The sequence below is a fragment of the Athene noctua genome, chromosome 18 (genome assembly GCF_965140245.1).
Source record: "Athene noctua chromosome 18, bAthNoc1.hap1.1, whole genome shotgun sequence".
Taxonomy (NCBI): Eukaryota; Metazoa; Chordata; class Aves; order Strigiformes; family Strigidae; genus Athene; species Athene noctua.
The window spans coordinates 14,265,508-14,290,132 of NC_134054.1; the positions used below are offsets into that span (position 1 = coordinate 14,265,508).

General features: G+C 67.0%; 1 protein-coding gene across 3 annotated transcripts in view; it reads left to right on the plus strand.

The window, feature by feature from the left end:
• Window positions 1-24,625, plus strand: part of RBFOX3 (RNA binding fox-1 homolog 3) — a 125,163-nt gene that overhangs the window by 78,318 nt on the left and 22,220 nt on the right. For all 3 annotated transcript variants that reach the window (XM_074921644.1, XM_074921646.1, XM_074921645.1), the window contains exon 3: window positions 14,354-14,398. The gene's annotated coding sequence lies outside the window, so the exon portion shown is untranslated. The remainder of the gene's footprint in view (window positions 1-14,353; window positions 14,399-24,625) is intronic.

Consider the following 24,625-nt stretch of genomic DNA (forward strand, 5'->3'; position numbering starts at 1 on the left):
GCGCAGCCCCAGCTCCTACCCGGCCACCCGCGGCTCTGGCCCGTGGATGTGGGGTGCAGAAGTCACCCCCCGCCCCGAGCCGTGGGCTGGCAGAGCCCCGGTACCACGCGCCCACAAAACTTCATCCGCCGATGCTCGGCCTGGCCCCGCCGCCGCCGCCCTCGCGGCCCGGTGCTCGCTGCTCTCGGGCAGGGCCTCGGCGCCGTCCAGGCAGGAGCCCGGTGGGATTTCGTGGCTCTGGCTGTGCCGGCGGGACCCGCCGCAGCCGCTGGGGCTTTGTCCTCCCTCCACCCCGTTGCCTTGCCCGGCCCCCGAGCTCTGTGCCCCGGTCCCTGGGGCTCCGCGCTGGCTCCAGCCCCGCCGATGCCGCCCCGGTACCCCCCGCACCGCCCGGGCTCTGCCCCCTCCCCGCGGGCGACCTGCATCAACGTATTGACGCTGAGGGCTGCGGTGCGGGGAGCCAGCGGTTCCCAGCCGTGGTGCTAAATGTCTGTATCGACCCTCCCACCGGAGTCGATTCCGGCTTGGTTACAGTGATTTTATTTGGTATTTAACATCTGAAACGTGTGCGTCTGCGCCCGCGAGTGCCGGGGGATGCGGGTGGCAGGTGGCGTGCTGGGATTCCCTGTGCCGAGGACCTTGCCCCCTCCCGTGGGCAGGTCTGTCCCCACGCCAGCGGTCCCAGGGGTGGGCAGGAGAGCCGACGCGGGGGTCAGGGACCCGCCAGCCTGGCCCCTCGCTCCCCTCCTCCTCCGGTGCTCACCAAGGGCTTTAGGAGGAAACACTGGAGCTTTTCTCCCAGAAGCCTGTCCTAGCCCGATGCCGAGCTCAGAGCTGCCTTTTATCGGTGCTGCCTTGCGGCCGAGCCCGAGAAGCTGCCCCCGCCTCGCCGAGTGCCCTTATTTACAAGAATCCCCCTGGCATGGCCTTTAAGCGCTTCCATTAACATTTTTGCATCTTGCTTATTGCGAGCCCAGGCCCGCCGAGACCCGCGCGTGGCAGGCAGCAGGCAGGAGCACTGGGCTCGCTTTAATTGGTTTGAAGCTCTTGCTGCCGGCCGTGGAGGGGTCTCTTTCCCTGAGTAATGACCTGGAATTTGATCAGGCGGCTTATATGGGATTGCGAGGCTGGAAGTGCGACCGTACGGGATGAAAGCAAAGCAGGCGGCGCCGTGAGCTGGGAACCACGGGGCTGAGGGAGAGGAGCCCCTCGCTGCCGGCCGCCCCGGCAGAGTGAAACAACCCAGCAGCCTGCTAAAGGCTTCGGGCTCCTGATGACGGAGCCGACCAGCGCACGCAGGGCAGGCAGCGCGGCCCCGCTGCCTCGTGCTCCTCTGCTGAGATGCCACTGACCCCCGGGGCCGTCCTGCCCCGTGTCACGGGCTGGTACCCCCCTACCGGGGGTCAGACCCTGCCGGAGCTCGCTCAGCCGAGGGGGGAAGGACATGGCTCGTCCCAGCGCGTCCCCAGGGGCTGGCAGGGACTGTGGGGGACCCCAGCAGCACCAGGTGCCACCGCAGCCCCGCACACGCTGGCGTTGGGGGTGGCGAGGGCAGCGCGGGGAGCTGGGCAGGGAGAGCAATTGCAGCAGTGATGGATGTCGTGCCGGCGGGAGCTGACAGCTCGCAGGGCCCGCGGTGGCGGTGGGCAGCTGGAGCCCCCGCTCCCGACAAGCTGCTCCAGGCCCACGGGGCTGCCGGGGCCGTGCCGGGCTCTCGGTGCCGGGCGGGCGATGGAGCCGTGCCAACAGCCCGCGCCGTGGCCGCCCTGCCCGTGTCTGCAGCGACGGGGACTCGCAGCCGGTTTGGAGATTCTGGCGGCATCGGCTGGGTTTATTAAGCTAATAAAACAATGTTAAGTATCCGCACACCGGAGCCCCCTGAGGTCTCTTTATGTGCAGAGAGGAGCCGGGGGATCCCAGTGCCTCCGCACCGATGATTGCTCTGTCACGCTAATAAATAGAGCGGAGCAGGTAGCACTGCGCCAGGCTGCGGGGTGGCCGCTGCCGCTCTCGTCACCACCGGGCCGTGTGCGAGGTGCCCGCTACACCGGTGCTTGGGCATCCCGTGAAGCACCTCGGTGTCCTCCTGCGCTCTCGGCACGCAGGGAGCGGAGCTGCCGGGCCCCCGAGGGGCCGCCGGGCTTGGGGGATGCTGGTGGCATCTCCCTCTGCTCGTCCCCTGGTGCATGTGGCTGCTCGGTGCCGGGGCTGCGGCCATCGTCTCGCACCGCGCCGGGGCTCTGCTCCGCTCCTGGGGCGGTGGCCGGGCCGCGCCGGCGGTGCTGAGCTGTCGCTCTATAAACTCAGGCAGAGTGTCCCCGGCAGCAGCCGGGGGGTGTGGGGGGCCCGGGCAGGCCGGCAGCCCCCCCGGGGACAGAGCCCTGCCCGTGCTGCAGTGCGTCCGCGCGGGACGGCGGTGGCAGGCAAAGCACTGGCAGCATGCAAAGCAGCCCGTGTATAATAGATAATAATTAATAGACTGCTCCGGCGGCTAGCTAGGTAAGTAGATAAATAATTTTAATTATCCTTGGGGAGGCTGTAAATTCGCACACAGCCCTTTATTAAACTCTCTGTTTACAACAGTCATTTATATTGTGTGTCATTTTGCATAAAAACCCCTTGGGGCCGAATAACACTGCGTAATAACGGCTCCGTTCGCGCCGGTGCCGGCGCAGGCAGGAGGGCTGCGGGCAGGGCTGCGGGCAGGGCCCCGGGGGCACCCAGCCCAGGGGCAGCCCTGGGTCTCCTGGGAGCCCTTGGTGTGCTCCAGGAGGAACCGGGTGCTGTGGGTCCGGCCGCGCCGAGCCCTGCTCCCCCGGGGGTCCCTGAGGGGTCCCCCCAGAGCCCTGCTCCTTCCCAGGGGAGTTTATTTTTTTAGTGCTGATGGCAGGGTATTTTTTTCCCCCCTTTTTTGCGCATGTCTCTCAAAAGAACCATAAATTCCGAGCTGTGAAATCCCGCTGCGTCAGCAGTCTGCAAAATGAATTGATATTAAACGTGACAAAAGTCTCTCTAATTCACCCTGGCCAGTTTCTGCTTCGCTCCCCGAAGACGTAATTGAAAAGTGGAAGAATGGAGATTGCCATCGTCCCTGCCTGGAATAACACTGAGCCATCTATTACTGAAATGTCATTAATTAAGGATTATTTACAAATAACTGTGCCCCCGCCGTGCCGCACACGCCGCCCCGTCCACGCGTGTGTGCTCCCGCCTGTCACACGCGTGTGCGCACGCACTCCCCGACCCCCCCGGGCGCTCGCACGTGGCTCCAGCTCCCGCGGGGCTTTGGCAGACGGCTTTGCCGGGGCAGGGGGTCGCGGGCGCCGAGCGAGCGGGCGGGGATGCTCGCGGTGGCCGCGGTGACCCGCTCGCTCGCCGCAGTGACCTCGCTTGCAGAGGGCCGCGCTCCACGGACTAATTTGTTTTCGATGGCAGCTTCTGGCAGAGCCCCTGCCAGCAGCAGGACAAGAGCCTTTGGGGGTTTAAAATGACTTCCACAGGAACAGCGAGTGTTTCTCTGCTCCCGGACGGCTTTAAGGGCTTTTTCGGTGCGGGAGGGGCTGGGCGCTGCAGATGGAAGTGGCGAGACTCGTGCCCGGTGCCCTTTGGTCACCCCTCGGGGGGGACCCAGAGCCCTGCAGCCTGTTCCTGCGCCCGGCACGTTGCCGGGAGGGGGTTCATCCTCTTGGCGGTGGGTGCTTTCCTCGGGGAGCACCGGCCAGCGGCGCTGGGCAGCGGGGTGGCCCCTGGCCCACGCAGCGGCTGCCTGGCACCGTGTGCCCGTGGGCGACCGGCCCGCAGAGCGGCCGAGCGGCGCGGTGGGGGGCTCGTGGCGGGCAGGGCTGGCCCGGGCCCGGGGGAGCCGCCCGAGGGACGTGCTGGTGCTGCCTGCGGGTAGGGGCAGCGTTTTTTGGTGCCACCCCGACACGCGGCGGTGCTGGTGCTCCAGGCGTGTGCGAGCGAGGTAACTTTGGAGAAGGCAGTCAAATAACCGTATAGTTTAATATCCCCGCCATCAGGGCTGACATTTATGTCGTTAATTTTAAAACACTTTATTTCTTCTCTATTAAGTTAGACTCATTTCCAACAGACTAAATAACTCTCTCTCCCTAACTGCGGGCTGGTGGTTTATCGTTTCCTTCCCTCTTTGGTTTTTGTTCCCTTTCTGGGAAGCTCAGCCAGGGGAGGAGGGGAGCCCCGCGCCCGCGTTACCCCTCCGGGTGTCCCGGTGCACAGGCAGCTCTCGCCTTCTCTCCTCTGGAGGAGCCGGGGGTGTGTCCCTGGGCTTTTTTTTGGAAATGTGCAACAACAGAAGAGACAGAGGTTGGAAAAATTGCACACAGGGACCTTCCCAGTCTCCTCTCATCCATTTCCAGAGCCTGGAGGGATTGCACCTTGTGGTGGCTTCCCAGATCTTAGGTCCCAGGTGGTGGCTCTGCGTGGGGACAGTCCCTGGCCTGGCAGTCTGTGTGCAGAGGGACGACGGGCACAGGCGTGCGGGTTCTCTGCTCCCGTCGGGCACCGTCTCCTGCGGAGCGAGTGCCTGTGCCTCCGCTCGGGGTGGTTGGGGTCAGGGGGGGACGCGGATCAGCCCCGGTGAGGCCCTGAGCCAGTGGCTGCGGATGCAGGAGGAGTTTTCTGAGTCTGAAAGGGAAGTTTCTGCCTCTTTCCCCGTCCCTCCACCTCAGTTCTCTCCTGGCGGCATCTCCCACTCCTCTCCTGGCCCTTCCCTCCTGCCAGTCCTGAGCCCAGCGCTTGTGCACTGTCCCCTCTGCTTGTCCTGTCCCTCCTGTCACCCTCCTGTGCTGGGGGGGCTGTGCCCATCCTCATCCTCGCCCTCGCCCTGCCGGGGGCCCCTCCAGCCGGCCCCGGCTCGCCATGGCAGGGTGCACGGGGTGGTTTGGGGCCCCCGCGCAGGGCGCAGCGCTCCCCGGCCGCGCCGGGCCGGGGTTATTAGTTATTTTTAGCAATCGATGTTATTGATGCCGTGCTAGCTGGAGGAAGCCACTGGAGGGCTGTTCTTCCATCTCATTACATTTAGAGCTGAACTATCCCCTTTTTATATAAATCCTGACACATAAAGATAAAATACATCATTTTCCACAGAGCTGCAGCCCAGAGTCGGGGCTGGCTCTGGCCGGGGCCACCCTGCGCCCACGTGTGTTGGGGGGGTCCCCTGGCTCTGCCGGGAGCCAACGTGCCAGAGGGGCCAAAAACGGCTCCGGAGGGGCCGTCACCGTGTCCCCACCGCTGCGTCCCGCCCCGGGCTGGGAAACCTCCTGGGGATCTCCCCGGCTTCAGGGCCCAGGCTGCTCCCTCCTCCCGGCTCTGTGAGGGTCTGAGCTGCCGGCGATATCAAGGAGGGGTCAGGCTGGGAAGAAGCGCCCTGATCGTCAGCCCAACACCTGCCAGCACCCCCCCGTCCGTCCGTCTGCGCTCCCTGTGGCTGCGGGGTCTGTGGGACCCCCTGGAGACGCTGCTGGGGGGTCCCGAGCCCCTCTCGGGCTGCGCTGGGCGATGCTCACTGTGGGCCGGAGGGCTCCGGCCAGGGGTGACACTGTGCTGAGACCCTGTCCCAGGCTCCGTGCCCCCTCCCCGGCCAGGCAGAAGCCCCTCGGACGGGCTGGGCTGCCCCTCGCCTCTGCCCGGTGCTGCGGGGGGGCTCCCCCACCCTGCGAGAGCCGTGCTGCGGCTGCTTCATTAGCGTTAATACTTGGCCAATCTCTTTGATTAATGCAGACTTGAGCAGGAGAAACCAGCGTGGAGATGAAATGGAAACCCCAGGCGTCCTCCCAGCTCCATCCCCGCCCCAGCCCGGCCAGAGGGGTTGATGCTGAACCAGGGGAGACGTTGCTCTTTGGGGAGGATGGGGGGGTGCTGCCAGCGTGCCCACCCCTCGGGGGGGCTGCCCTGGACCACCGCCCGTGCAGCTGGAGGGCACGGGGTGCCCCTGGGCGACAGACCCCTGGTCGTGGCTGTCCTGACCACGTCGCTGGGGAGCCCCGGGCAGGCGAGCGGGGGCACCCCCGCAGCTGGGAGCAGGAGAAGGTCCGGGTCTCCCTCGGGCCGGTGTCCCCGCTCCTCCCGGGCCGTGGCAGCCGTGTCCGGCCGGAGCTGCCCCTCCCCAGCACGGGGGCACGTCCCTGCCCGGGCAGGGAGCAGAGGGCTCCTGCGCTCCCAGCGGGATCAGCCCAGCACTGGCCAGGCGGCCGGCCGGCCTCTTTCCATTTACTTTTGTAGATTTTCCATTTCAAGATGAAATTAAGCTACAGAGAGCAAAAACCAAACCTTTTTTAAAAGCAATGCATCAACACATCCCTTAAGGGGAAAACACTCTTACACGGAGGTTTTCCTGCACTTTAGTTGTCCTCTGTGTCTCAGTTCTCCTGCGCTTTCAACACGCTCGCCCCTGGCCAGTTCCCCCCGCGCTCTGGGTTTGTGGCGCTTTGGCTTTTTTGTTTCTTCTTTTTTTTTTTTCCCCTTGCGATTGTTTCCAATCAATTTTACAGTAGGTTTGTATTTAGGATAAAAGCCTCCCCCGTCCTCCGCTCGCCTCCACGCCTCTGCTGATGCAGCCTGGGAGCGGCAGGGGCTGAGTGGAGACCCCTCGCCCGCAGGTCACCCACCTGCGCCGGGGGCTCGCCCTGCGCCGGCGCCGAGGACACCCCGATACGCTGCTAGGAGTTCCCGCGGGCTGCTCCAGCTGTGCCGGCCCCTCTGTCTCCACCGGCTCAGTACCAGCCATCCCACTAGCCACCGTGGGCCTCCCTTGCTCTGCATCAAGTGGTCTCGGCGGTGGTCACCCCTGGAGCGGAGCCGTCTCCTTTTGTTGTGTCCCATCAGGTTCTCGCTAAAGAGGTTGAGCCGCAGGTTAATTTATGGTGTACGGGGGAGCCGGGGATGGGAATAGAGCCTGCCCTCTAAATAAGTCATGAAGCAGGATCCCAACAGCACAATTAGAACCCTCTGTTAATGATTATTTATGGGGCTGGGAATGCTTATTTAACCTGACTATATTAAATATTAAACCAAATTATAATATTTATAACTGTATTTACAACAAAAGGGAGCGACGTGTTGCTGGGGCCGTGGTGTGTGGGCGAGGTGAGGGGTGTGTTGGCACCGGAGGGGCTGCGGGCAGCGCACGGCGGCTCACAGGGACCAGAGGAAGGGTCTCGTCCCATCCCCGTGCCAGCCCCACCCGTGGCTTGGAAGGGGTTTGTCTGGAGCATCCCAAGCCCGCAGGAGGGTGGGGGGCCCCTGCCTGTGCTGACCCGGGGTGGGGGGATGCTGCTGGACACAACCTCTGCTCGTCCCTCTGCCCGTGGGTGCTGGGGGAGCTCCTGGGGCCGTGTGCTGCCAGCAGCCCCCTCCGGGGAAGCGGGGTCCCGCCCGGTGGCGAGGCACAAGCCCTTTGCTTTCCTCTGGCCCCGTCTTCCCCGCAGCGTCCCGGGCGGCTCCAGCTCCGGCTGCGCCTTCGCTGCGATGGGGAACTGTTGGCGAAGCAAAGGGCGTCCCCGGCCCGCCAGGAGCTGAGCTGCTCCCAAGGGCCTGACGGGCTCTGCTCTGCAGCGGGGTCCTGCCCGCGCTGCCCGGGGGCTCCTCAAAACCAGGTGGGGAGGCGGAGGGGCCAGGTCAGGCTGTACAACCCCCCCGGGCAGCCGCCTGCTCTACGCCCCGAGCGCGGCGGGTTTGGCAGAGACGAGGGCCCGGGCGCTCCGAGGAGCAGCCCGGGGGGTTTCCAGGTGCCGAGGGCAGCCGAGAGGAGACCTGTGGCTGGTTCCTGCAAAGGTTCAATGCCGTCATGACCACTAACAATATTTTCAGGTATGCAATCTAAGATAATGACAGGGCTAATCAAATCTCCGGTGGAAGCTGTTGGGTTTGGGGTCAGGAGGGAATGTACTGCACCGAGAGCAGCAGCGCTTAATTGCTTTTGTCTCCCGCGGAATCCAAGCAGGCAGCTGGGCTTGGTGGGCCACGGGGTCTCACGCTGGGGGCTCGCAGCTGCGTGTGGCCGGGCGGTCGCTGCATGAGGAATTCAGCTGCTTTATGGCAGAGCCACGGCTCCTGGTCTGCTGGCCCCAGCAGTTGCAGGAGATAAGTGAAAAATCCCTCCGTGCTCCCGAAGACGGTGTGATTGCAGGTTCCGCAGCCTATTGCAGATAAAATGATGATTAAGGGGTCCTACCCTATAAGCAGACAAGCATGTTGACCTTATTTAGGCTCCTAATCAATTTGCCCCCGGTGTGATTAATTGAGATGCTTGCCATTGATTTTCCGTGAGACAGGAGCGGCTGAGGTGGGATGCGCAGGGATGCCTGCAGGGAGATCTCCAGCTCTGTTTGTGCCGTGGAGGCAGCGAGAGCCTGAGCTGTGCCGAGTCCTCTGCCAGGAGGGGGTTATCCCGCCTGTCCCCGGCCCCAGCTCAGCTGCCGTGGGGCTGCCGGGCCCGTCACGGGGGTCCAGGTGGGGTTTGGGCTTCCTGGGAGCCCTCCTGCATCCTGCAAAATGGGGCAGCGGACCCGAGACCCTGAGTGGGACGGTGGGTTCTTGCTCCCGGGCGAGCCTGCAGCTCGGGGAAGAGCCCGCGCAGCCGGTGCCACTGTCGGTCCCTCTGTGCAGAGCTGCCTGTCCCTGCCCAGCGTCCCTGCCCGCTGCTTGCCCGGACGCCGCCCCTGCTGCCCACGGGCACACAGTTTGGGTCCCGTCTTACCCCCGGCTGCGGCGGTACCGGTGAGAGGGTCCCTGGAGCGTGAGCTTGGCCCGGGCACACCGCAGGGTGGGGTGTGACCCCCTCCCCGAGTGTCCCCCCCAGGGTGCTGGGGGATCACCAGGCGCTGTGGCCCCACGTGAGCTGTGGGAGCGGGGAACGCTCTGCCCAGAGCCGCACGCTGGGGGTGAGGGACCTACAGTACGGCTGATTGGAAAGGATTTTCTAGCTAAATTGCTGAGCAGATGGATTTACCCTGGACTGGTCCTTGTGGACTCTGGAACATTTTCTCTTCTGTCACGGTTCCTTTTTATGACCTGCCATTTGCTCCAGCAAGCGAGGAGAGAGCCCTTGGCGTCCAGCTCCCGCTCCGGCTGCCGTTCAGGAACACGTCGGCGTCGCTGCTGGGAGCCGCTCGCTCCTTTTCAGGAACGGTGCTGGGGCCTGGCAGGACACCCCTGCCCACCCCGACCCGCGGGCGTGCGGGGGCTCTGCCCGCGCTGGGGAGGTGGGAAGGGGCAGCTCCTGCTGAGGCAGGAGGAGCTGGCAGCTGCCGCCTGGCGTTGGAGGGTGCTGTGCCAGCGATACGGCGGTGGGTTTTATAACGAGCCGTGACTCGTTACGGCGACCACCTGCAGCGTGCGGCCGCCAGCTCGTGGGCCGGCCGGGGGGGCTCTGCTGCGCGGGGGAAGAGCGATGCCCCGTCCCCTCTGCGGCCCCGACGCCGGGACGGGCAGCGCCGGCAGAGCCCTGAGCCCCGGCGCTGCGGGGCCGGGGGTCTGTCGGGGCTCCGGCCGCGGTTTCTCCCCTGCGTGGGGCCCGTCGGCTCTGCCCGAGACACACGGGCTGAGCTCAGCCCTGGCCGAGCGGCACCTGCCCTCGGCAGCTCTCCAGAGCTCGGCACCCCCCGCGGGCCGGGTGTATTTTTCCATCTCTCCATCATCTCCCCGATGCTGGTGACGGTCCTTTGGGGGCGGTTTCTTGGCGGGCCCCTCGTGGTGGCAGCAGGGAGGGTGGGCTGGGTACAACCCTCGCTCGGTCGCTGGCGCGTCCACGCGGTGAATCGCCCGGTTACTCCGATTTCCACCATCCCGCTTTCTGACGGATATTTCTCTTTCTTAGAAGAAGGGGGAAGGACGACACACGATCTCCCACCAAAAGCCCTTCCCCTTCCTCCAGCCGCGTTGCTGCCATTTACATTAAAGGCTGTAACGGGTTGGAGTAAATGGAGCAGGTTTGCAATTAGTTTTCAAAGTACTTATCTCATTAAAGTAAATGAATTATTGATTTAGTGACACTCATGCTTTTAGTGAGCGGCACGGTGCCATCACCACTCTGTTCCCTGGCTCACGGCGGCGGTGTCCGGCCCTCACACGCCTGCTCCTCGCGTGCACGCGTGTGCAGTCACGTGTGTGTGAGGAGCGAGTGGTCTCTCTGCCTCTTACTTGCCTCCGTAGCCGACGCAGCCCCACGCAGGACATGGGAGTCGTGTCCGTGGGAGCACAGGCACGGCTTTGCACGGGGGTCACGGCTTTGCACGGGGGTCATGGCTTTGCACGGGGCTCCCATCCTGGTGCGGGCAGCAGAGCCCAGGACGAGGTCAGGACCCCGGTGCCCCCACGCTCCTGTGGGCACGGCAGCCACGCCAGCAGCCACACCGGGACACGTCCCGCCAACCCATCCGTGCTGTGCCGAGGATGACGAGGGAGGGAGGGAGGAAGCTCACCAGTGCCGCAGGGTGCTGGGCCCGCTCGGTGCCCCGCAGAGGACTGGCGTAGGGCTGCCAGCGGCACGAGGGGGCCGGGGGGTCCCGTCCACCACCCGTGCTGGCTGCGGCTCCTCTGGCCAGCCCGGCGCTCGCCGTGGCGGGGACAAGGGTGCGGGGCCGGGCGCTGCCTGGCGGAGCGTGGCCGCAGGAGGGTGAAGCGCCCAAGAGCTGTGCTGGAGCCAAATGCTTATGGCTGAACCTGCCGCCCCCCCGCCAGCTGCTGATTCAGCTCTTCTACGCTTCTCCGTACAGAGATTTAATCTCTCCCGTAAGATGAAATACTCCATTAATGGGAACCTGCCTACTCAGAGCTGCCCCTCTCCGGGTTCCAGGCAGGAAGGGCTCCGCTCTCCCGCCGCCGAGGACTGAGGCTGCCGCTGCTGGGGGAGCACCGGGAGGTGTCCGGCCCCGCACGGGCTCCCCCGTCGCTCCTGTGCCCCCGGGTCTGACACGGGAGGGCTGGCAACGGGATGACCCGGGCACACCAGGCCCCTCCGGAGGCGCTGCCCCCGCCAGCGGGTGCCACGCGGTTCTGCCGGTGACTTCCACGGGCGCCACGTGCGTGTCGGGAGCGCGGCACGCTGGCGGGGGACGTGGCGACGCTGCGAGAGCTGCAGTCGCCGGGCGGGAGGAAGTGCCGGGGAGCGAGCGGGAGTTGCCGTGAGAATTTTGGTTGAAGGGGTCGCAGCAATCGCTCAAGCTGGTGTTTCGGTAACCGGAGCTGGGGCTGTGCCGAGCGCTCCCCGGGTCGCGCCGTCGGGCTGGTGGGCTCCGGTTGTCTCTCACCGAAGGAGACGGTCATCCCTGGGTGGGGGGAGCTGCCGGTCGCCCAACATCGCCCACCGCAGCCCTGGCCCCTGCCCCCGAGGGCCCTGCGGCTGGAGCTGGGGTCCGCCCTGTGCTGGGACCCTGCCCGGCCCGGGAAGTTGCGGACAGCGTGGGTGTTGCCCTGCTGGTGCGCCCTGCCTGCACACCCTGCCTGCACACCCTGCCTGCCCGCCCTGCCTGCCTGCCCTGCCTGCACACCCTGCCTGCACACCCTGCCTGCCTGCCCTGCCTGCACACCCTGCCTGCACACCCTGCCTGCCTGCCCTGCCTGCACACCCTGCCTGCCCGCCCTGCCTGCTCGCCCTGCCTGCACACCCTGCCTGCACACCCTGCCTGCCCGCCCTGCCTGCCTGCCCTGCCTGCCCGCCCTGCCTGCACACCCTGCCTGCCCGCCCTGCCTGCACACCCTGCCTGCTCGCCCTGCCTGCCCGCCCTGCCTGCACACCCTGCCTGCACACCCTGCCTGCACACCCTGCCTGCTCGCCCTGCCTGCGGTATTTGGCAGAGGGTTACCAAAGAGGGGGCAGCGCCGTGTGCCGTCACTGTCCCCGGGAAGTGGTTTGTGCTCTCTGGCCTGGAGCCGCTGGTTCGAGGCCTCTCCTGAGCGGTCACTCGGCCCCAAAGCCGTCCTGGTGGCAGCCCCGGTGGCTCCTGCCCACTGCTCCTGGCCGGCAGCACGGCCTGGCCCTGGCACAGCCCTGGCACGCCCTGGCACAGCCGGACAGCAGCGACACACATCCCAGCCCCACGCCCCAGCCCCTGCCACGCGCCTCCGGGAGCTGCTGGGAACGGGGCGTTTTATCTTTAGTTAAAAAAAAAAAAAAAATCCTTCTCATTTAATTAAAAGTGTTGACATTGTGCCTGGCCATCCCGCCCGCCAGAGAACGTGGTTATAAATTAAACATTAAACCTTTAATGGCCCATAAAGAAATATTCGCTGCTGCTTATGTATATAGGGGATATAAATAGAGAGGGCTGCTGGGGGAGGGGCAGGATATTATTTTTCCTCAGCCAGATAATCTTTGCTAATGAATTTAATTAAAAGCAAAATTAATTTAGGATTTTTGGTGGAGGGAAGTGGTGGGGGGGTCAAAACGTACTTTGAGAAACTACTGAAAAGTTTCCCAGCGGGGCGGGGGGTGGCCCCGGCCTGCCGCGGGGTTTGACCCGCAGCCGCAGGGTGGAGCTGGGGGTGTTGGGGTGCAGCACCCGCGGGGCCCCCTGCACCTGCCCGGCTGCATTCCTGGGGGCCCCGTGCATTCACCCCATTTCGGATCCGAGGGTTTGAGCTGGGTTGGGCTTTGCTGGGCTCGTCTGTTCCAGGTGCCTGCGAGGCTGCCTGGGGCCCCGGCCGGAGCCGATCAGCCGGGGAAAGGGGGACAGGGGCAAGATCCCCCCAAAAACACCGACCCCCATCGCCCTGAGCTGCTCTGAGCCCACCTCCCATCGCTGCTCTGCCGGGGCTTTGCCTCTCCCGCTCTGGCGCGGGCGGCAGGACCCGGCGGGTTCAGCCGAGCGTCCCGGGGCCGCCGGGAGTCGTGGCTGGGCTGGTGCTGGGCCCGGCGAGCTCAGGCGAGCGCGGCGCGTCCCGCTGCCGGGGCCTGGAGCGGCTGTGGGGAGTTTCTGAGAAGGCGCCTTCCTTGGGAAATGTGTTTGGGAAATGAGATTTTACCCATCACTTGTGCTTCCCCGAGGAGAGCGAGCGTCCTTCAATTATTCATCGCCAAACAGGCTGCCTGGGCTCCCAGCACACCCAAACCTTCTGTGGCACACGCTGGCGTTGGCGGCTCCCGCGCCGCCGTCTCCCGGCGCGGATCCTGGCGAGCGACGCCTCGGCAAGGCCCAGCGAGCCCGCGGGAGGGCTCGAGGCTCTGCCGGGGCGTCCCCGCGGCTGGGTGTGGGGGGCCGGGAGGGGAGACCCCCGCGCCTGGAAAACACATCTGGCTGGGCGAGAGCTTTCTGGAGGGTTTTTATCATAAGAGCACTAATGGAAGTCAGCACCAGCCTAATGAGCTGTGCTCCTCCATGAATCTGATTCATTGAGGCAGGAATTACCATAATTGATTATCCTGCTGCGCGGCTAAGAGCCGTGTTTGCTAACAGAAGTGCCTGGGAACCGGCTCCGCTCCCTCAGCCACCGCCGCCGCGCGCGGCCGCACCTCCGGGATCCGGCCGGGGTCTGGAGCGGGGTCCCTGCACCCACCCGTGTGCCCCGGGGCTGCCGCTGGGCCGGGGGTCGGGCAGCTCCCGTGCTTACAGCGGAGCCGTCGCTGCCGGCCCGGGCGGGCGGGGAGCGCCCGCGGGACTCGACACCTCCAGGACCCCGAAGAAGCGGTTAGCAGACAGAAACAGCCCTCGCTTACTCTTCTTTAAAAACCTCTCGTGATGTATAAGCTGTTCTCATTATTTTTGAGGGTCTGACATGATTTATGAACATTTGCATTGGCAATGTTGCAAAAGCCAATTAGTTGAAGTGCCGCTTTCAGGAAGTTTTCTTTGAAATTTGGCGATACTCCCCAAGCAGGGCCCGGAGCTGGGACGGCGGCGGCGGAGCCGCGGGCTGCGGGGCTGGTTCCTCGCGGGGCCGTAGCACCGTGCTGGGAGCGAGGGACAGGGCCGGGCGCTGCCGGCGGGCAGGAGCACAGGAGCACCCTTGGGGGTGGGCCCAGGGCGCGGGACACACCGAACCGGCCGCGTGTCCGGCGCGTCGGCGACGTCCTGTCCAGCGCTGCCGAGCCGCGGGCTGTGTGCGGGGCCGGGCTGCGCTCGCCCAGCCCCGGGGCAGCCGGGGAGGGGGCCCGCGGTCCGCAGGAGCCGGCTGGGGTTCGGGCTGCGCCGGCAGAGCTGGAGGCAGGTCCCGGCCCCGCTCCCGTCACCCCAGGCGGGCGCTGCCCGGCTGCCGGCCCTGAACCAGGGCAACGCTCGCGCTCGTACTCGTTGCCGAACGTTCTGCCCGTCGCTGAGGAAACAGCGTTGGCTGGGAGCGGGCTGGCGATGATGATCATTGATTTTAATTCTTCCTCCTCTTTCCTGTCTTTTCTCAGAGAGCCCAGCGCGAGCACCGCCGGAGGAGCTGGGCTGAATAAAAGGTACGAGGCGTTTGCTTCTGAGGGGTGGAGAGGCGAGGGGCTGCTCCGGGGCTCTCCCGCGGCTCCTGGGCCCCCTCGGCTGCGCAGCCGGAGCCGCTGCTCTGGGGGCTCCCCCGGGGTCTGCGCTAGACGCTGCATGCCGAGACCTGCATGCGTAGGGCCGGCGACGGGGGCTGCTGCCTGCGCTGCGCGGGGCTGGGTGGGACAGGGCAGCACCCCCTGCCCGCGGCTCGGGGGTCTGGCGGCGCTGGGGGGGCCGGGAGGAAGGCTGCCTGTCTGCTCCTCTCCGCCAGCGGCCCCCGGCACCCCGCGGGCGCTGAGCCCCCGCACAGGCGTGACGTGAGTGGAGTGAGTCCCGGGTGAGGAGGGCCGCGGCCGCGGTGTCTGTGAGCTGTCCGTGTGTGCTGACGTTGCTGTCTGTCTGTCCGTGCTCCGTGCGGCTCCCGGAACAGCCCTGCTGAGGGGACCCGGCCCTTCCCGGGGTGGCGCTGGCCCCTGGGTCCTGGCCCAGACCTGGCAGTTGCCCACTGCGGGGGGGGATGTTTGTCCCCGGGGTCCTGCAGCCTGTGCCGTGTCACACCAGCTCAGTGTCCCCTGGGCTGAGACCCAGCCTGGGCAGGCGATGGCTCGTGCAGATGATGGGGGGGCCAGGCCGTGTGTCCCCAGGGGATGGAGCGGGGACGACACCCCCGAAGGTCCATCCTGCTAGGTACAGCACAGCCCCCGTGCTCCCCCCGGTCTAGGCCAGGGAAGCGGAGGAGCGGAGATAAGACACGGGGCTGGGGTGCAGGTGCCGGTGTGTCCATCGCTCTGTGCGCTGGCCCGGAGGCACCTGTGCAGTGGGCGGACGGGGGGTGACCGAGGCACCCAGAGTTGTCACCCTGCAGAAGTGATGGAGGGGAGAGGTGTTGGAGTGGGGGGGGGGAGTGCTCCTGTCTCTGACAGCAGCAGAACGAGGATGAAGGTGACCCACTGGGAGGGTGTTGTGGTCCAGAAGGGTCCTGAGACGCTGTGAGAAATGTGGGAAAGGAGCCGCTGGAAGGGGCTGGGGTGGGGACTGGGCTCGCCAGCAGCACGAGCCAGGAGCCAGGACTAACGGGACGAAGGCTGGGCTGTGGGTGTGAGCCTGGGGGGGCCGGTTGGCGGCAGCGGGGCCGGGAGCAGGGAGCTGCAGCTCGGTGCTTTGGTGACAGGCAGGGAGCTCCCCGCGGGCCCGGGGCTCGCCCCCACCTCTGGCATTCGCGTCCGTGCCGGTGTCTTTGCAACTCACTCCCTGTGCCGAAGCGAGGGCTTCGCTCCCTCCCGGCGTCCCGCTGCACGTGGGGGACGGGTGGTGCCACCCCGGCGGGCGCCCGGGGCTGCGGGCGCCTGGGTCTCACCAGGCCGTGGCCGCACGGTTGTTTGGTGAGGAGATGCGTCCTGCGGCGGAGGGGAGGCGGCAGCGGGGCCGGTGTCCCGTGGCTGAGCGGCCCCCGGCGCCCCGTTTGGGTGGGAGAGTTGGGACGTGGCTGCGGGGTGACGGGGGCTGTTGGCTGCGGCCCCCCGGGGCGAGGGGCGTGCGTGGACCCGGGACTGGGGGTGCTGGAGCGGGAGAAGGAGAAACAGCGCTGGGAAAAGAGCTGGGCCGGGGAGCCGAGCTGGGGAGGTGCTCCCACTGCCCCCCAGCCCCCCAGGGTTTGCCTGGCATGGCGATGGGGGGGTTATTCCGCTGCATCGGGCCGCTCTGCCCCAGGCCCCTGTGGGGGGGTGCCGCCGCCCGGGGCTGGGGCTGGGGCTGTGCTGGCAGGGCACGGAGAAAGAGGAGAGGGTTTTGATCACCGAGATATAAGAGGGAGTGGGAAGCCCCCCGCCCCAGCTGCCTGCAGTGGTGGCTCGTCTGCTTTATCACCCTCTCCTAGTGCTGAATTATTGAGAGTGTTGCTTTCTTTTATTGCTGTGCTGGAGGAGAAATGCCTCAGCCCAGCGCTGCTTTGAATATGATTATGGGGCTGGAGATGTCAGAGCCAGCTGGGCCCCAGAGACCGAGCTGCCACCCCTCTCGCTCCTGTGCCCTCCCTTATTCTTATTTATTCCCTTGCTCCCGCGTCTGGTTCAGCGCCCACGGTCCCCTCGCTCCCGGGGGCCCCAGGAGGACGGGAGATTTAGTGCCTGCGGAGCCGAGCCGCCGTGCTGGGGGGGCCGGGGTCCTGCTCCCCACAGGGAAGCTCCGTCTCGCCCCGGGACCCCGCTGCCACCGTGACCCCCCCTGCAGCCAGCGCTCCCCCCGCCTCCCGTGCGGGATCTCGGCCGGCCCCGCGGCTCTTTCCTGGGGGCCAGGGTCTCCCCCCAGCCACTGGGGGGGGATTTTCGGGGTGTCCTGCTCGTGCGGAGCCGTGGCCACGTCCCGGGCTGCCGGCTCGTGCAGGGACCATCCCCACTGCTCCGGCGTACTGGGGGGCTGCTGGCTCTGCCCCCCCTCAGGCCACAGCAGCCGCATCCTACAAAGCAGAGGATGCTCCCCCCAAAACACCCCCCCCCCCCAAACAGCCGAGCAGCCCGGCCGGCGGGGAGCAGCGCTGGGGAGCGGGCGGTGCGGCGGGGGGTGCCGGCAGCCGGCTGGCACCTCGCAGGTTAACGGCGAGCGCGGCCGAGTCCCTTATTGACAGGATGGCTTGAAAAATGCTGAGGCAGGACATCGGCTCCTCGGAGTGTCCGCGCCGAGCCCACGCTGCCGCTGCCGCCACCCTCGCGCCCCGGCCCCCTGCCCCGGTGCTCCGGCTGCCCCTCGCACGCTCCCTCGGCTCTCAAAGACACCAGAGGATTTCATTTTTATCCCTCCCTCTCCCGTCTGGGGTTTTTTGCCCCCCCCGGGGTGAACAAGCCCCTGCCCCGCTGCCCGCCCGGGGCTGCCCCCGCGTCCGCCCAGCAGCAGCATGTCGGTGGCCCGCGGCGAGTGACCGGGCTGCGCCGGGGAGGGGGCGAGCGTGCCGGGCACCCGGCTGCGCCGGCCCGTGGTGCTGGAGCCGGACGGCCAGCGCCCCAGGGGAGAGCCCAGCCAGGAGGAGCAGCGCCCAGCACAGCCCAGCACCCTCCCGTGGAGCTGCTCAGCGCCCCGCCGCCGACATGATGATGTATTTTTGGGTAGGTACCACCGCCAAGGGTGGGCATTTCCCCTCCCTCCCTGCCGGGGTTTTGCTCGGGGTCTTTTCTTGCTGCCGTTCTGCATCGCAGCGGGGCCGCGGGCCAGGGAGAGCTTTCCCGCTCCGGCGAGGCACCCGCTGCCCCACGGCTTGCGGGCAGGGGCCGGGCTGCGATGCCGGAGCCAGGCCTGGCGCTGGGCAGGAGCGGGGCAGCGGCCCAGAAACCCCCCCACACCCTGCGCCGTCCCTGCGCCGGGGTGCTGAGTGGTGGGTGCCGGAGCCTGGGGGGCTGTGCCGGGGGGGCTGTGGGGCCGCAGCCAACCTGTGGGTGCCCACCCAGGGTCCGGAGGGTGTTTGTGGGGTGGCCCCCATGCTTGTATCCCACGATTGAAGTTGGTGGCTGAGGTTGCTAAGGGGGGGCCCGTGCAGGACCCCGAGGCTGCTCTGCGGCACCGCAGTCCCTGTTTGGGGGGTTCGGAGCCCCACACGGTGCTGTCTCGTCATCCCCCGCTGAGCCCGGAGCTGGGGGGCACGGCTGGGGGCGAGGGTTGGGCTCTGCAGGGGCTCGGGCTCTCTCTGCACGCGCGGAGCTGTGGAGCCATCGGGGGGGATGGCTGGTGGGGGCCCGGCTGAGACCCCCCCCGGCCATCCCAAGGGCTGTGAGAGAGGAGGGGGCCGTGAGGGGTCTGTCCAGGCACTTTGCTCGGGGACGGGACGTTGGGTGCGGGTGCGAGCTCCTCTCCGGGGGCGACGGGGACGGCGAGCACAGGAGTTGGGGACGGAGGCAGGGGCCAGCAGCCTCCCGGGGGGCCCCGTGCCCTCCCCAGAGGTGCAGGAGCTGGGCTAAGCCTCAGGTCTGCACCGTCCCCGTGGCATCCCAGCCACCAACTGGGGCTTAAGGCAGTGGCACCATCTCCTTCCACCCCCCCACTCCTGCTCCTGCTCCCTCGGGGCTGCCCGAGCTGGCGGGGGGCCGGGGGGGCTGTGGCAGCCCTTTGGGGGGGTTACCCGCTCCCCTGGATTTCGGAGCAAGGAGCGTAGCCAGGGGGGAGGAGGAGGATAATGCCAATTCATTGTTTCTCAGGGAAGCCGCTTTCAGGCGTAAGGTGCTTTGTCATGAGAGACCCGGGTGCGGGCGCCGATCCCCGCCGGCCCGTGGGCGCTCGCAGCCTCCTCCCGCCCTGGCGTTAATTCCGCCCAGGGCCGTAGTGAGCCGCCGGGGCCGTGGGGTCAAACCGCGCCGGAGCTTCCGCTTGCGGCTTCGCGGAGCCGCAGCCGGTGTGGGGCACCGGGCGGCAGTGCCGGGGTGCCTGTCCCCGGGGAGCCCCAAGCACGGCTCCCCGCAGCGCCTTGGCTCCAGGGTCCCCCCCTTTCCCCGTCCCGCGCCGTGCACGTGCCCAGCAAGCCCGGGCCGGCCGGGTCCCGGCATCGCGCCGGGCACAGCGGCCCCCCCAGCCCTGCCGGGAGAGGGGCTGGGCGAGGGCCCCCGCTCCCGCAGAGCGGCTCAGCGTCATTTCTTGGCACGGCGGGCGTCTCTCCGTCGCGAGCGTGGGAGGAAGCGGAGGGTTCGGTTTCCCTGCGTGGCGGGAGCGTGGCCGCCGTCGGGAGCACTGCGGGGAGCGCTGCGGCGGCAGCGGGCGGCTCGGCAATCGGCACCGCAACAGGCTGAGACGCCAAAGCAAAATGTCTTCAAATTAGCAGTAATTGCAGGCGAAATAAAGAGCATGTGGGGCGAGTGGAAGGAGGGTTCTATAAATATTATGATTTTTAAAGTTTGCCCTGGAGTCCTAGAGCCTGTTTAAACGCTAATATCCTGTCTGTGCATTTAAAAAGCCTTATAATGAGGATTGAGTGTCTGCTTCCAGAGCACCTCCTGCCCCGTGCTCCCCCTCTGCCCACGTCACCCGTCTGCCGCTCCCGGTGGCCCCTGTGCCCGGATCCGGCAGTGCCACGCGTGCCCCTGCCCTCGCCCCTGCTCGGGGATGTGCTGCCCCCACGGCCGGCCTCAACCGTCCTGTGTTGCCCCTTGCCCTGGCACCCCCCGGGCTGCCCGAGCCCCCCCAGGGCTGCCCGAGCCCCCCCGCTGCAGCCTGCGAGGCCGACGGGCAGCATTGCACCAGCCCGGGCCGGGGGGGTACGTTTCCTTTGGAACCCCTCATTGGGCAGCAGGTCTGCTCTCGGGGAAGGGGGGCTCTGGGAATGCAGCGTGTCGGGTCCCTGGGTCTGCACTTGCGTCGCCGGCCGTCGCTCCCGCGTCGGGCCCTGCGGTGACGCTGATTTACCCGCCGCGGCTGCGGGCGCCCGCCCGGCCCGGGAGCTCAAGGTGCTCGGCAGCATCTGCTCCGCCACAGTTCTGCTGCCTGCACGTTAATTCTCATTAAACCTAGGGAGCCTAATTGCCGTTTCATGTAAATATTTTGTCAAGTGAAAGGGCTTTAGGAAGGGCCACGCCGACTGAAGGCGAGAAGCCAGGCGCTCTGCAGGGACGAGCTCCTGCTCGTCCTGCCCGACCGCAGGCGTCAACCGTGTCCCCGCGGGAGCTGCCGCGTGTCCCGCAGTGAGCCCAGAGCTCGGACGTGGCCGGTTACCGGGAGGTGCCTCTGCACCGTTTGCTCGTGCCGGGGGGACACGGGCGTCCCTGCTCGCGTGTCTCGAGGACGGCTGCAGCCCCGGCTCTGTGTTGTGGGGGGCACTGAGGGTCCCGAGGTGCTTCGTGGGGAGGGCTGGCCCGGGGGCAGTGGGGCGTCCCGGGGACGTCCGGCTCTGCGTGGCGCTGGCAGCTCTGGCTGGAGGTTGAAGCGTCTCCCAGTCCCTGTCCTGTCCCCCTCTGCAGCCGGCGAGGAAAGTTTCAGTGAGGTGGTTTTTCCCTAAATCCCATTAAACTTTCATGTGTTTCTCTGCATTTCTCCTCCCTTCTCACCATCACAGCTGCTGTCGCGGATACTTACGGCGTGTTGGTCCCCGTCCCCTCCTCACCCGGGGATGTCACACCCGGTGCTGACATCACCCCCCCACCTGGGACCTGGCACCTCCCGGCCGCTGTGGCCGTCAGGGAGGCAGCAGCGGGGGACAGAGTCAGGATCTGGGGCAGCAGCGAGAGCGCTGGGATGGCACAGGGGGGCTGGGACAATTTCCAGCTTCTTTGGGAATTCAGAGCAGGTGGGGGCTCTGGTGACGCCCCGAGAGCCGCTAGAGGAGGAGGAGGATGGAGGAGCAGAGGAAGAGAGAGGAAGCTTAATGCCTGCAGTTAGTTTAAACCACATCTGTGTTGTAGAGATGGAGCAAGACAGCAGGAAGCTGAGTGGCGTGCGGGCGCCTGCAGGGTCGGGGTGTGCGGGGAGCCCGGTGAGCTGCGCCGGGCGGGAGCCGCGGCACGGCCAGGGCTGGCCGAGCGGGAGCAGGAGGAAGCGCTTGGGCCTGTGCTGGTGCCGCTGCGGGGGGGTCTGTGCCCGCAGGTCCCGCAGCTGGGGGACCTGGCTGCTTCGGAAGGCTCAGCCTGTGCAGCCCCCGTGGCCCCCCGCTCCTCGCTGCCCGTCACACGCTGGAGAGGCGTCCCGCTGCCAGTCCCGTCCCAGGAAACCCTGGTGCTGCTCCTGCAGAGCAGGGCCGGGGCAGCTGGGGCAGGAGGAGCAGCGGCACCGCAATGGCGTGGGGTGGCCGGGGCGATGGGCAGGGCCCGCTGGCACACGCTGCCCTCGCCTGTTGCCTCTGCCCGTCCCTTCCCGCTGTCCTGGTCTGTGCCCAGCTGGGGCAATCCCCGTGGCCAGGCCAAGGGGGGGCGCGGGACCTTCCCCTCCTTTAACAGCAGCTCAGACCTGTCAGCATCTTCATCTAATTGCTTTATGTCTATGATTAACTACTAATGAGCTTTTAATTAATGAATGCCGTGGCTTGGGGGCATTCTGGAGTGGGTGGGAGGAGAGGACTAGACGGGTGCCCCGCTCCCTGGGTACCGTGGGGCGCCGGCGCTGCGCTCACGAGGCGACCCCGCGGTGAGGGGGGGCACCCAACCTCCCTGGTCCTCGCTCAGCGGCTGCGCCCTGGCCTGGCCCACGTCCCCTGTGGGCAGCTCTCCCGAGCGGCACCGTCCGGGCTCACGCCCTGGCTTTGCGCTGTGGAGTATGCTGGGGGTGCCACGGGGGTCCCGTTAAGCGCCGGGCGCTTGCAGGCCTGGGGCATGCGGCCCTCCCGCCGTCGTGCGTTGCATCCCCACGGCAGGTCCCTGCGCCGGGAGGGGCTGGGGGCTGGCGCTGGGGGCTGCCATTTCCCTGCGTCCCGCGGGGAGGGGACTCGGGGCTCTGGGGGGGGCGTTGGGGCAGCCCCCGGCAGGCAGCGGGTCTGGCGTGTGCTCGGGCGCTTGGTGCAACGTGCGCGGGGGCCCCTCGGCGCCTGGGTCGGGGGACGCGCCGTAGCTGAGCCACGCGGCCGGCCCGCGCACGGCGCTGGCCAGAGCCTCGGGGCTCGGAGCCCTCCTTCCAAAATGAAGTTTCCCAACGGTGGAGGCGATTGTGCCTGGGAGGGGAGCCGGGCGCCCGGCGGTTCTGGCATCTGCTGGGGAGCGGGAGCCGGCAGCGCCGCACTGGCCACCCTGGGTGGGTCCCTGCCACCGGGCCAGCTCCTGACCACGCGTGGCTGGTACATTCTGGCCACCTGGGAGCAGAACAAAGCGTTGTGCTGTCCCCAGCGGGTCCCCTCGGCGGTTCGGGGGCGAGCGCCCATCAGCCGCCCGGCATAGGCTCTGCCCCTCGGCTCCAGGCACCTCCTGGGCCCCGGACCAGCGGCCGAAGCTGGTCCTGTCCTGGTGCCATGTTGCTCTCCCTCTTCCAGAAAACAAAACCAAGGAGCCCTCAAGGGTTCATTTAAAATAAATAAAAAATGAAAATAGTGCTGATTTGAAGGAAAGCCAGCCCCATCCTGTGCATGGGAGCGCATCGCCAACCCATCCCCGAAGGGCAGAGAGAAAGATGTGCTTAGAACTGCAGCCCTGTGCAACTTCTGCCTTTGATCATATATCTTACATGTGCCCTTTGCTTTCCCTCGTCTGATATTTATTAGGTTTAATTTTACTGGGACGCGGCTGTAAGTGAGACAGATGGAACGGGGTCTGTGCGCCTGGTGAACACATCTTAATTAAACAGATAAATAAACTTTCATTCCAGGAGACTTCAGTTTCGGAGGGGTTCCTCCGGGGCTGCGGCTCCGCGGGGCTGGGCAGCTCTGGCCAGGGCTCCTCGGGCCTGGGCGCCGTGGGGCTGCCCTGGCACAGCCCCGGTGCCATCGGCCGGGACCCGCGGCCTGAGGGGAGGCAGCGGGTGGTGGCCGGGGACACGTTCCCCACCCTGGGGCTGGCCAGTGGGTTGGTGCAGCCCGGCCGTGGCCGTGTCCCGCGGGCTCTCTGCTGCTGGGGGGACACCTCTGCAGCCAGAGGGGGACGTGCCCAGTCCCGCCACGGCCGAGAGGTTTCTCCCGGGGAACCGCGGCCGGTTCCTGCTGCTGGCAGCGGGGCCGGGGTCTCTGCCCAGCACGTCACTGCAGCAGAGCAGCGTCTCTGCTCGCCCCGCGGCTCCAGCCCGGCCCTGCCCGCGACGCGGGCTGCTGGCTCAGGGCAGTGCCAGGGCTCGTGGCGCTGCCACCGGCCAGAAGCGCCTTTGAGTCACCCTGCCCGCAGCCAGGCTCTGGCGCGGGGGAGGACGGGCGGATTACCTCATCCCGGAGCTGGTTCCCGGCTCACGGGGTTTGCTTGGTTGGGCACCGCAAGCCCAGAGCGTCGGGCCGTGCCCTTCCCTTGCCACCTCTGCCTGAGAGCAGCGCAGGAGCCGTGGTGGGGCCGGAGCGGCCCAGGGCCTTTGGAGCTGCCCATCACCTTGCCCAGGGCGTCCCTCGCCCGGTGCTCGGGTGCTGTGCGGTGCTCGGGTGCAGGTGGGTGCCTGGTGGGACCCCTCGTCCCCCAGCCCTTGCAAAGCTGCCCTGTGTCCTGCCCCGGGCACGGGAGCGTGCGGTAGAGCACGGCAGTGGGGCCACGGGGGTCTCTGGGGAGGGGGAAGTGGAGGCGAGCAGGGAGTGCCGGGGCTGAGCACCGATGGGTGCTGGATGGGTCCCTGCATCCGGATCGGTCCTCGTCCCTCGGGTGAGCGGTTGTGGTGGGACACGGGAGCTGGCTGCAGCCCCCGCGCCCCGCAAGCAGCAGCTGGAGGATGCCCCGGGCTCCTTCCAGCTCTTGGTGCCGCAACGGCGATGAGAAACCTTCCCCAGCCCCCCTTTGGCACCTCACAGTCCCTTTGGAGCGTGGTCACCCCAGCAGCAGGACCCCGCAGGGGGGCTGGCACCCCCTTAGCCCCGGCCGCCGCTTCCTCAGCACAGCTTCTCCCGGAGCTGCTGGTTTGCCGGGCGGCTGCGGGGCGGCCGTGCCACACGCCGCTGCCGTGAGTGTCTGCAGCAGAAACGGGAACCGCTGCGAGTGTACCAGGACACTGCAGCATGTCGCTATGTCTGGGGAGACTGTGGAAAATCCCAGCCTCCGAACAGGGCTGGTCGTGTGCCGGAGGCTCCGGTGGAGCCGGAGCATCAGCAGCTGCTGGCACAGACCCGCCTTTGTGCATCATATTTGGCCAAGATGGAAACTGAACCGAGCCCAGGTTTCCTCTGCCACATACCCAAGCCCAGCGCCGTCCCGGCGGCTCCGTCACCGGCCGCGTCTCTGAAGTCGGGTGCGAGGCAGCGCCGGCGCTGCGGGGTGCTGGGGCAGGGACCCCCGTGCCGGCGCTGAGGGTGCCGAGGCCGCGGCGGTGGGAGGCGCGACGTGGGACTGGGGACCTGAACGAGCACACGTGTGTGCCGACGCCGCTATCCCTCACGGGCACTGGCACGTAGGCTATTGCCATGGCAGCTGTGACAGGAGGTGTGCGTGGTGTTGATGCGTCAGGTCTGCTGGCAGCACCGACAGGCCAGTCCGAAACGCCAAAAAGCCTCTTGAGCTCTGCCGGGGCCGGCCCCTGCCCGCTGCAGGGTGCTCGGGGCAGGGGGTCCCCATTGCTCTGGGGAGGCTGGCACCCACGGGCAGGGCCCCTCCGTGTCACCCCGGGGTGCTGGGCTCCCCCTTGCCAGCGGG